The following is a 12,869-nucleotide window of genomic DNA, read 5'->3' as shown; positions in this document are numbered from 1 at the left end:
ACATTAAAGAAAACCTCTTAAATGTGGAGAATAAACAGGGTTACTGGAAGGACTGTGGGAGGGCTGATGTGCTAAATGGGTAAGGGACTTTAAGTAATCTACTACTGAGATCATTGTTCCACATTATGCTAAGTTGGATGTAAATTTTAAAAATAAATTAACTAACAATTAAAAAAAATTAACCCAGTTAATAAAAGACATCCCAACAGAATATTGTTGAAAAGGTATCAGTCATGAGTCCTCACTAAGGTTTGTACCTAAGTGGCTTTCTTAATTTCTCTAGTTTCTCATAAATATGGACAGTGCGCTCTGACACAAATCTGCTCTTGCCCTGCCTCAAGGTGAGCAGAAAGAATATATTCACCTTTGACTTGGCTTGTTAAAAAGAAAAGAGAAAAGCAAATTCATTTAACATAAAGCAAGTTTTACTCATGATGCAAAATCTGCTTGACTACTTTGGACATAATGTATTGCATTTGTTTATGGCTGACTTTGCCTAAATTAGTGAATCTATTTAAATGACCAAATATTGCACATTTCACTTAGTTGCAAACACACACACACACACACACACACACACACACACACAAATAGCATGAAACAAAAGTGAATAGGATATAACATAAATGCAGTAAGGACATAAAAGATTAGTTTTCCTATAAAACATAAAATAACTGCTTTGGCAACAGTTTTCCATTTGATAACTTCACAAGCAAATTTATATTGACTTCCAATTTATTAGCCATTTTTTGAAATACTATGTTTAATGATAACTCTAAATACAAATGGGATTATTTTTCAGAAAGAGGGAAACATTTTTTTCTCCTTAGTATATTAATTAAGCTGAAAACTGAAAGGATATCAGTTTTGTAAAAGACAATCCCAACAGACAACATTGTTGGTATCTGAACCATCATGTCAGTAAAAGTAGTCAGTGAGGCTGTATCCTTGACTGAAAATCATGCACCATTTGTGGAGGGAACACCAGAAACTCTCCTCCAACGTGATGGTTGTCATTCAGGAGCTGTATTTTTTTTTATTTGATGAAATGGCATGTTCAAACTATCTTTATCATGACTCCAGTCTCTGGTTTTTTAAGTCCAGGTCAGTTCTAAAATGGTCTTAATTCATTTGCCTTGGGTAACTTCTCTTAATCCTGAATACCCAAATAAAAGAGACCTCAAATCAATTTTTTCATCATTAAAGAAAATAGGTCTACCAAAACGACATATTCCAAACCTTACTAGCTATGATAGTATGCTCATCTCTTCCAAGTTACTAAAAGATTACTGATTGTATTCAGCTTAATGGTCAACCTGGCATTTAATGGGAGCCTAGGGAAACAACAGTAATGTATTTTTGGAATTTCAGGCTATTTCTTTGTTTCAATCAGCAGTCACTATAAATATGTTATGGTCTACAGATTTATTCTAGACCTATTTTCTATGTTTAAGTTTATATTTGAGAGAGAGAGAAAGAGCATGAGCCAGGGAAGGGCAGAGAGAGGGAACACAGAATCGCAATCAGGCTCCAGGCTCCCAGCTGCCAGCACAGAGCCCAACATGGACCTCAAAGTCACCAACAGTGAGATCATGACCTGTGCCAAAGTCAGAGGATTAACCAACGGAGCCACACAGATACCCGAAGACCTATTTTAAATTTGCAAATATCAGACTCCAAAAGTACTGACTATTATCTAAGCCTTTAGCTCATTCACAAGTTGCAATGACTTTGAACAAAAGTAATTTTGATAAGATGCGCTAGTCTTCTATTTTTAGGAGCTACACAGACATAGAAGCAGGAAACCAACAGCTTCCTCATACACAACTTAAGAATCATCTCTACACCCCTGATGCCAATTTAAAACAACCATTATATGGCCACTTGATCAACATTCATAAGGTCATGGCAATGGTTTGGAAATGCCAAATGAAACCAGAGCTCAACACATGTAAGGAGTCACACCATGACCCTTAGGATTTCCATCTACATGTCCAAATGACAACTATTTAACAGCTGCTTTCCTGTCAATTTAATGATGGTACAACTTGCATGAATGCAAATATAACATACTTTTTAAAACAAAGATCATTCTGAAATAGACAATCTATGCAGAAAAATCCTAAGTTCTATTTCAAACAATCAGCTGCACCCAAAGAAAGAGCGATACTCTCTTAACTATAAATAACTTACTTTCAAAATCTACAACGTGTTTTCACCAATACAGCTCAGTCATGTTACCAAGAACACATGGTAAACTCTTACAACAAAGGCAATGACCTTTTCCTCCATATTGTAGGAAAAAAATAACCGCTATTATCTTGACGTTATGAATTCATTGTATAACTCAGACCTGTTACAAAGGAAACAAACTCACTCAGTATTCTTACTGGCTAAATTTTGCAAAGGGAAGAATACGTTTATATAATCATTAAGGATAACAGAAATTATAGCAGTAAAAAATCAAAGGATGTGAGAATGAAATTCAACCTGTGGGTATAATTACTCAGATACTAGACTTAATCCCATTTCCTGAATTGTTACACCAGCTTTACACGTACCATTGCTTATATCATACCAGGCTGAAGTATGGCTTTTCCCCGTTCATCTTGGGGACATATGGTAGATGAAAGAAAGTGGGCTTTGGAGCCCATAAGAACAAAGTTATCCAAAGGACAGCACTTACTAGTACTGTGATCTCAGAAACATGACCTACTCTCTTTTGAGCTTCAGATTGTTGATTTTCAAAATGAAAATAATCATACTTACCTCACCTGGAGGTTATGATGTCCGTGCTAAAGATGTAATTCCAGTGCCAGCCAGGAACGTGGAGTATAGAGGTAGAGGGAAGATGCAAGTCTATACAAATAAATAGAGTTATAACTTGGGCTAAGGGCAAACTGGGATTAGCACTGTGTGAGCAAATAACGGGCACAAGGGCATAGAGAAAAAAAAAACCCACGTAGGTAGTGACTAGGTACAACAGACAGAAACCTGTGATGGAATGGATTTGCCCCCAAAATCCATACATTGAAGTCTTAACTACCCATGGGACTGTACTTGGATACCAGATCTTGAAAGGTAAAGTGGAGGTCGAATGAGCTCATTTGTGGGGAGGGACTCTAGTCTGATAACCGGTGTCCTATAGGAAGAGAGTGGGCAACTACACACACAGAAGGAAGACCACGTGAAGACAGTGGGAAGGAGGCCATCCACCAGTCATGGAGAGAGGACACCCACCCTGGCCACACCTTGATCTGAAGTGTGAGAAAATAAATAAATCAATTTCTGTTGCTTAAGCCACCCAGTCTGTGGTACATTGTGATGGCGGACCCAGCAAAATAATAAGAAATCCTAATATTTACTTGCTCAGCAAATAGTGTGTGAGCCTTTGAAGGAGTTGGGCACTGTTCGAGGGCCCTAAGGAACCAGCCCTAAACAAAGCTAGTTTGGTCTTTGGATCCCATGGAGCCGATAATCTGGCAGGGACTACAGTAGGCGACATCCAGCAAGCAAGAAAGAAAAACAGATGGTGCCAAGGGCCAGGAAGAAAAAGAATGCAGGAAAGGGATATGGGGTGTTCAGGTTGGAGAAGGAACAGTTTTCAGTTTTACATAGAGAGCTAGCAGAGACTCCACTGAGCAGTTGATGTCAGAGCAAGGTTATGACAGAAATGAGGGAGTATGTCTTGTTGGCACGTGGAAGTATATCCCCGACAGAGAGAGGCAAAGTGAGTGCAAAGACCTGAAGCAGGAGTATGTGCCTGACAAGCTCAGGGAACAGGGAGGGGCCAGTGTGGCAGCAGCCCAGTAAAAAAGGGGAGGGGAATAGGAGAAGCCTACAGGGAGGTAGCAGAGTCTGGGGAGGGTAGCACCTGTGTGGTGCAGAGCTGGAGTCAGGTGTCTGGAGACATGAACAGCTGTGGGCAGCACATAAAGACTTAGAGGCCCCAGATGCTGGCATATAGAAGCCTGAGGCTAGCTGAGATCACCCCAGAGTAAGGGCAGATGGAAAGCAGATGGGGGACAGGAAGAAGACGAGGACCTACCAACACAGACACTGGTGAGCAGCGGCCCAGACGGTGGGAGGAGGAAGGAAGTAATTTTTAAAGAAAGGGGGTAATCAAGTGAGACCGTAAAATGGTGCCACGTAATCCACATACTGAAGTTTGAGACTTCACTGTGACCTTCAGCTATGTGTGTCATCCATTAAAGAGATGAGAAGTAGGGACGAGTGGGAGAGGAAGCCCATTCAGACTCAGCTGACAGAGAAACAAGGGAAGTTCTGCAGGCACCGGCACGTGCACTGCTAGGCATAGGAAGACAAAGCAGGTGGTGCTGGATGGGAAGTGATTGCTCCCCGTGGGCCGGGAGAAACAGCTGCAGGTGCACAGGAAACACTAATGCTAGTATGTGCCACGCGAAATATTTGTACTTGCTTAAGCTCTATCAGAGCAGATAACCATGGACAGTTAACCATGAGATAAAAATAACCTAACTGTAAAGTCAATATCAAACCAATTGTTGACCCAACACAGATAGGCAATCAAGGAAAGATGAAACGAAGTAAAAGGAACTCAGCGAACACAAACCCCACCTGTTTACCAGTAAAATCACCTCTAGCATTTCTAGTTTTAAGAGGCCCCGCCTGCCTAGGGACATTCATGAAATGGCCATGGTATCCTGACCGTGGAAAAGTAGCATAATCACTTGTTTCCTAAATAGTGACTCATTTGAATGGCCACACGAGGGTTTTAGTCTCTTCCAATCGGTGAAATGGACCTTCCCGTGAAGAGGCGGATATAGGGCAAGAAGACAAGTAGACTGATGGAGCTGCTTTAAAATGTTTTTAGCTTCACTGTTTTTTTGAGAGAGAGACAGAGAGACAGACAGACAGAACACACGTGGGGAAGGGGCAGACAGAAAGTGAGACACAGTATTTGAAGCACGCTCCGTGTTCAGAGTCATCAGCACAGAGGTGAAGCAAGGGTTCAAAACCACAAACCGTGAGACTATGACCTGAAGTGGGACACTTAATCCACTGAGCGGCCAAGGCAGTGCAAAATACGTCTGGCCTAAAAGGAACATCAAGGCTACATCGCCTATGAAGGGGTGCAGAAGGGGCACATGCATGATCCCCTCCCATGCCAAGGTGTGGGAAAGAACATGAGTGACACCCCTCCATCACAGAGACAGTGGTGCAATGGTGACCCCCTCCCTTGATGTGGGAGGGCGCAAGTGTTAACCCCCTCCTGTCCAAAGGGGGGGAAAGATAATGCTTGAAAACCTTTCATACCCAGGGTGGAGGAAGTACTACCTAAGCCTTACCCTACCCCTTATGTCAGTGCCAACCCTAACACTTACCTTAAGAGATGTGTGTTTCTTCAGCTGTGAAAGTGAAAGAACCATTCGTGAAATATCACATTTAATAGTGACACCACTACTCTCTCCCTAAAAGGTGGCACTGTGCATGGGTGACCATCTCACACACCAACCAGGGGCAAGGCAGAATCCTGAACCACCTCTGGCGTCAAGTGGGGTGGGGCACATGTTTGAACGCCCTCCAATGTTGAGGGGGGTTATGTGCATGTGTGAACACCCTTCCCACCGAGGTAAGTGGGGCCAAGCATGAACACTGTCCCTTGCCGAGGGAGGGTTGTGTGCCTATACAAATGGTCTGCCTCACAGAGCGGGGGTTGTGGGCATGCCTGAACCCCCTTTGGCAGGGAAGGGGGACTTTGCACCTGCGTGAACAGCATCCTGGCGAGGGGAGCAGGGAGCATACGTCAACGCCCTCCCTGGCCGCATTTCTTCAGCTGTGTTTCTTCAGCTGTGAAAGTGAAAAGAACCATTCATGAAACATCCCATTCAATAGTGACATCAGTACTTCCTCCCTGAGGGGTGGCGCTGTGCATGGGTGACCGACTCACATGCTGACAGGGGGCCAGGCGGAAGCCTGAACCACCTCCTGTGCTAAGTGGGGCAGGGCGCATGCACCAACGACCTCCCTGGCTGAGGTAGTGGTTCTGTGCATGCCTGAACACCCTTCCTTGCCCAGCGGAAGGGGGCACATGTGCAAATGCCTTCCCTCATTGAGGGGAGCTGTGTGCATGCGTGAACATACACCAGTAGGGGGGGCTGTGCGCATGCCTGTACAGCCTCCTGTGGTAGTGGGCAAGGAGCATGCATGCATGCCCTCCCTCACTGATGGGGATTGTGCTCATGTGGAAACGCCCTACCTCTTGGAGCAGGAGTTTTGCGCATGTGTGAACACTCTTCCGCCAGTAGGGAGAGCTGTGCACATGTGTGAACAGCACCCAGGGGTATGGGGCGGGGCCTACGTGCGAATGGCATCCCTCCCCTAGCCGGGGTTCACACTTTCGCCACAACGGAGGCTGTGCACATCTATGAACACCCTCCAGCGCTGAGGGGGTAAGGTGCATAGGTCAACACCCTCCTGTGCCAAAATGCGTATGCGGCACACGCTTGAACCATTCCCTTGTGGAGGGATGCATGACGTGTATGTGACTGCCCTCCTTCATGGAGGGGTTGTTGTGTGCATGCATGAATACCGTCCCTCACTGACTGGTGGCTGTGCTCATGCATGAACACCCTCCTAGGCAGAGGGGGGCGGGGCAGATGCGTGAATATTCCCCCATGCTGACGTGTCACGTCACATAGGTCAACACCTTCCCATGCCAAAGTGGGGGGATGGTGCACATGGGTGAACGCCCTTCCGCCAGGAGGGGGCCTTACACACACGAGAACAAACTCCCGCACTAATGGGGCAGGGTGCGTGCACAAACGCCCTCCGTCAACAAGGAGGGTTGTGCGTGAGAACACCCTTCTACACGGACGGAGGGCTGTATCCATCTGTGCCAGGGGGGGCATGGAGTATTAGTGAAACACCTGTCGTGCAGAGAGGGGGAGCAAGCATGACCTAACCCTTACCCTAAAGCCTAAATGTAATGCTAACCCTAACCCTTACCTTAAGTGATGCATGCTTCTTCAGCTGTGAAAGTGAAAAGAATCATTGATGAAAGGTCACATTTGATAGCGGCAACAGTACTCCCTCTCCGAGGGGTGGCACTGTTCATGGGTGACACCCTCCATCACCGAGGGGATGAGGAGCATGTGTGAACCACCTCCCATGCCGAGGGAGACAGGGCACAGGTGTCAACACCCTCCCTCACCTTGGGACGGGTGGTGCAAATGTGAGAATGCGTGAACGCACTTACAAGCTGAAGAGGATGGGGCACGTGTGTGAACACCCTCCCACCCTGAAGGGGGCAGGACACATGCATGAATATTCTCCCACATTGAGGGGCGGTGCTATTGCGTGAATACACTCTGGAGACGAGGGGGTGGGTGTGGAAGCATGACCTAACCCTTACCCTAACTGTTAATGGTAATGCTAACCCAGACCCTTACCTTAAGAGTTGTCTGCTACTTCAGCTGTGAAATTGAAAAGAACCATTCATGAAACGTCACATTTAATAATGGCATCACTATTCCCTGATTGAAGGGTGGCACTCTGCATGGGTGACCTCCTCCCACACCAAGGTGGGGCTGTGCACATGCGTAAAAACCCTCCCTGCTGAGGTGAGCAAGACACATGCATGAACCATCTCTCATGCAGAGGTGGGGTGTGCCCATGAGTGAACACCCTCCCGACCCGACAGGTGGTCATGCACATACGTGAACAATGTGTCCCGAAAGGGGGATCCACGCATGTGTGAAAGCCCTCCCCAGCGGAAGCGGAGTGGAGCACGTGCTTCAATATTTTACCACTCTCAGGGATTGGGGTGAAAGGGTGAACACTCTCCCTTGCTCAGGTTAGTGGGGTGATGCGTGAAGTCTTCCCGTGCTGAGGGGGGAGAGCAAGTATGACCTAGCCCTTATCTTAACCCCTAACTGTAATGCTAACCCTACCCCTGACCTTAAGAGAAGCATGCTTCTTCAGCTGTGAAAGTGAAAGCAGCCGTCCATGAAATGTCAGATTTAATAGTGGCATCACTACTCCCTTGCTGACTAGTGGTGCTATGCACAGGTGACCCCCTCCAGCGCCTGAGGGGGGAGGGCACATGCGTGAACCCCCTCCCACGCTGGGGGGCAGGTTCATGCACCTACCTGAACACCTTCTCAAGCCAAGGGGTCACTGTGCTCATGCGTGAACACCTCCTGAGCCAAGGAGGGCATGGTGCATGGACAAATGCCCTCCCTCGCCAAGGGTTGTGGTGTCCATGCATGAACACCCTCGCACACGAGATGGGTGCAGGCGCATACATCAACATCCCCGCTGAAGGGGACTGGTTCCTATTGGTGAACACCCTCCCGAGATGAGGGGGGTGTGGCTCATGTGTGAACACCCTCCCACTCCAACGGAGGGTGCAGGCATGGCCTATCCCTTACCCTAACCATGAACGGCAATCCTAACCGTAACACCTACCTTAAGAAATGCCTGCTTCCTCAGCTGTGAAAGGGAAAAGAGCCATTCATGAAACAACACATTAAGTAGTGGCATCACTACTCCCTTGTGGAGGGGAGGCAGGCTGCATGCCTGAACACCGTTCCGCAAGGACGGTGGCGGGGGTCAGGTGTGACGTTCCTCCCTTGCCAAAACGGGGATGCAAGCATGACTTAACCCTTACCCTAATCCTCAGGGTAACCCAAACCCTAACCCTCATTATAAGAGATGCTGCTTCTTCAGCCATGAAAGTGAAAAGACTCATTCATGAAACGTCAGATTTAATAGTGGCAACACTACTCACTTGCTCTTTTTCAATAGGTGAAATGGACATTCCCGTGAAGAGGCAAGAACAGGACAAGACCCTATGGAGCTTTAATTCACTGGCCTACAGAGACAACATCAATACAGTCAATAGGGACAACACATCTCCCCATGGGCCAACAATTTAGGTTGGGGTGACCTCAGAGAATATCCCCTCTGAGGGATTTAGATGTACACTTACCAGTCAAAAGTACAACCTCACTTATTGACCCAAAATACATAACCAACACCTTAGGTTTGATACATGTACCCTGGTAGAGTTCCTTTGGGGGTAGGTGATTGTTGTCTCCACATTCGGTGCAGGGTTATGAAACGGTGGTGGTGGGTGTTTTCTCCTCTTCCATAAAGAGTTCCAAGGCGACCATTTGTGGGAGCCAAGCGGTAGTTGGTCTGCTCCTGAATCCCTGTGTGCTTCAGGTTCCCTGTGGAGCATCATAGCGGCGGCCTAGTGGAAACATGAGAGATGTCAGAAGACACTCAGGTAACCAAAGATACGAATGAAAAACCTCCTGAAATACCATCAGAAGACTATGGGACACTGCTACCATCCACAGTTACAGTCCAGTTTCCGAGAGCATGTGGGATGCTCTAGAGGAATGCAGTGTTACAGTGGATGAGAGGTGTCCGGCTAGTAGAAGAAATGCTGTGCATCCCCGATGCTGGATGGGGAAATGTCGTATATGTTGTCAGCTATGCCAAAGATAACAAAAGAACAATGAACGAGACAGACGCCTGCTACTTCAGCAATGAAAGTGAAAAGAGCCATCCAGGAAATGTCGGATTGCAAATGATTTTAGGTACATTAATTTTTGAAAGACACAAAGCACACAAGTGGGGCATGGGCAGAGAGAGAGAGAGAGAGAGAGAGAGAGAGAGAGAGAGAGAGAGAGACAGACAGATAGTATCTGAAGCAGGCTCCAGATTCCCAGCAATCAGCACAGAAGCTACCCAGGGCTCAAGACCAGAAACCGAGAGATCATGAACCAAGATGAAGTGGGACGCTTAACTCAGAGACATCCAGGTGCCAAGGAAAACATCTGAATTACAAGGAATATCACTGCTACATCACGGATAAAGGGAAGCAGATGGGACACATTCGTGAAGCCATCCCACACCAAGAGGGATTGCACCATGCCCTAAACCTTAACTGACACCTAACATTAATCCTAACCATAAACCTTACCTTAAGAAACGCCTACTTCTTCAGTTGTGAAAGAGAAAAGAGATATTCATGATTTAATACTGGCATCAGTATCAGATTTAATACTGGCATCAGTAATCCCAATCTAAGGAGCGGTGAGGCTCATGGGTTGCACCATCGCACGGAGAGGGTGTGGAGGGTCGCATGTGTGAACACACCCCTTGCACCAAAAGCGATTGGGTGGAACGTGAATTCTTACCATACCGAGAGGGGGTGGGGTGACAGTGTGAAAAACACCAGAGCAAAGCTGGAATGGGCAAGGCAAGAACAACCTACAGTGCAGAGAGACTGGGGCGATAGCAAGAACACAATCCCTTGAACATGGAGGGTGGTGTCCACGCATGAACACCTTCCCGCTCAAAGTGGGGATGCAAGCATGACCTACACTTTGCCCAATTCCTAACCCTATCACTAAACAAAATCCCACCACCTAAACCTAACACCTAACCCTAACCATAACCCTAATGCTAAATCCTGCCCCTACCCTTCCCCTAACCCTAGTCCTACCTCTAACTAACCGTAAACATAAACATAACCCTAACTAACCCTAACCTTACCCTAACCCTCTAACCATCAGCCTCTAACTCTAACCCTAAAACCCTCATCCTAACGCTCTAACTCTACCCGCTAAATCTAAAACTATAACCTAAGGCCCTCTCCCCATGGGGATCCATATCGAAAGACTAATAACAGCACACACACCAGGACCAGAAACGGTTCAGGAACACTCAGCATTGAATGTGGACATCTCCATGTATTTCCAAAGCACGGCTGCAGCTGCACAAGAGGATTCCTGAGGCCTAAACGATGGGTGGCCCATACAGTTGTCTGGCCTTGGAACCAAAATACTAAGCCTGACCAGCACCCTCCCTTGTGTACGCCCTTCCGCCCTTTGGGGAGACACCTGCTCTGCTATGGTTTCAGTGCCTGGAACATCCTGGGACCTAACCCTAATGCTAACCAGGACCCAATGCTAACCCTCAACCTAAACCTAACCCTAACACTCACACTAGACAAACCTATCTACACCAGACCAGATACAGTTGTCTGTCCTTAGAACCCAAAGATTAATCCTGACCCGCAGCCTCGTTGTGCACACCACTCAGTCATTTGTGGAGGCAACTGCACTGCTGTGGGTTCAGCGCATGGAGCCTTGGGAACGAAGAAAACCCTAACTGTACCCCTAACCATAACCCTCAACCTAATCGTAACCCTGTTTCTAACCCTAACCCTACACTTGAGCCACACCCTCGCATGGGATCTCAGGTCAGCCCTTGGGGGATATCACTAGACTGGAGTTGCTTTGGCCCTGGTGACTTCCCTGCACCGAACCCTAACCCTGGCTAAGGCTCCTTCCCCATGGGGACCCAATTCACAGTCTGACATCAGCACGCACATGAAATTGAGAAGCAGTGCAGGAATACTTGGTGTGGAATGTGGAACATCATCATGTCATTTCAAAAGCCCGGCTGCCACTGCACTCGAGGATTCAACAGGCCTAACTGAAGCGTGCCCAATACCGTTGTCTGGCCTTGGAAACCGAAGACTATTCCTGACTGGCAGCCTCTATTGTGCACTCCGCTCAACCCTTCCAGGAGACGACTGCACTGCTGTGGGTTCAATGCCTGGAGACTCCTGGGACCTAACTGTAAACCTAACCGTAACCCTAACCATAACCCTCAACCTAAATCTAACAGTTTCTATCACACTAGACCCACCTATCTACACCAGACCTTACAGAGTTGTCCGTCCTTGGAACCCAGAGACTAATTCTGATGAGCAGCCTCCATTGTGCACTGACTCAGCCCTTCGGGGAGACAACTGCACTGCTGTGGGTACAGCGCCTGGATCCTTCTTTGACCTACCCTAACCCTAACCATAACCCTGATGATAACCCTCAATCTCACCTGACCATATATCTCACAATACCTCTACACCAGACCCACACCAGCGCATGTGCCCTCACTTCAGCCCTCGAGGGAGATCACGAGACTGGAGTCCTTTGGCTCTGGCCACATCCCTGCACTGAACCCTAACCCTAGCTATAACTCACTCCCCATGGGTATCCAATTACAATGTCTGACAACAGAATGCACATGGGGTTGAGAAGCAGTGCAGGATCACTCGGCGTGGAATGTGGAACATCACCATGTCATTTCCAAAGCCCAGCTGCTGCTGCATAAGAGGATTCCTGAGGTCTCCCCCAAAGAGTGTCCAATACACTTGTATAGCCTTGGAACCCAAAGACTAATCCTGACCGGCAGCCTCCGTTGTGCCCGAGAGCATTCCTGAGGCTTACCCGAAGAGTGCCAGAAACACTTGTCTGGCCTGGCAACCGAAAGACTAACCCTGACCCGCAGCATCCATTGTGTACTCCAGTCAGCACTTCAGGGAGACCACTGCACTGCTGTGGGTTCAGCATCTGGAGCCTCCTGGGACCTAACCCCAACCGTAACCAGAACCCTGAACCTAGCCCTCAACCTAAACTGAAACCCATCTCTCACACTAACTCTATACCAGACCCGTACCCTCGCAAGGTTTCTCACTTAAGCCCTCCATGAAATTCACGAGACTGGAGTCAGTCTGGCCTGGTGATGTCCCTGCACTGAACCCTAACCCTAGCTAAGTCTCCTCCTCGTGGGAACCCAATTCCAATGACTGACAACAGCACGCTCATGGTGTAAATCACTCGGCTTGGAACCTGGAACATCACCATGTCATTTCCAAAGCTCAGAGGGAGCTGAACAAGGGCTCTGCTGAGGCCCAACTAAGGAGTGTCCTACACCAAAGGGTGGCCTTGACACCCTAAGACTAAGAAGGAATGGCACCATCCTTTGCGCCCTCCACTCAACCCTCTAGGAGACCACTGCACTACTTA

The sequence above is a fragment of the Prionailurus viverrinus genome, unplaced genomic scaffold, assembly GCF_022837055.1.
Source record: "Prionailurus viverrinus isolate Anna unplaced genomic scaffold, UM_Priviv_1.0 scaffold_58, whole genome shotgun sequence".
Classification (NCBI taxonomy): domain Eukaryota; kingdom Metazoa; phylum Chordata; class Mammalia; order Carnivora; family Felidae; genus Prionailurus; species Prionailurus viverrinus.
The sequence above is the reverse complement of the archived record's forward strand: the minus strand, read 5'-3'. Positions refer to the sequence as shown.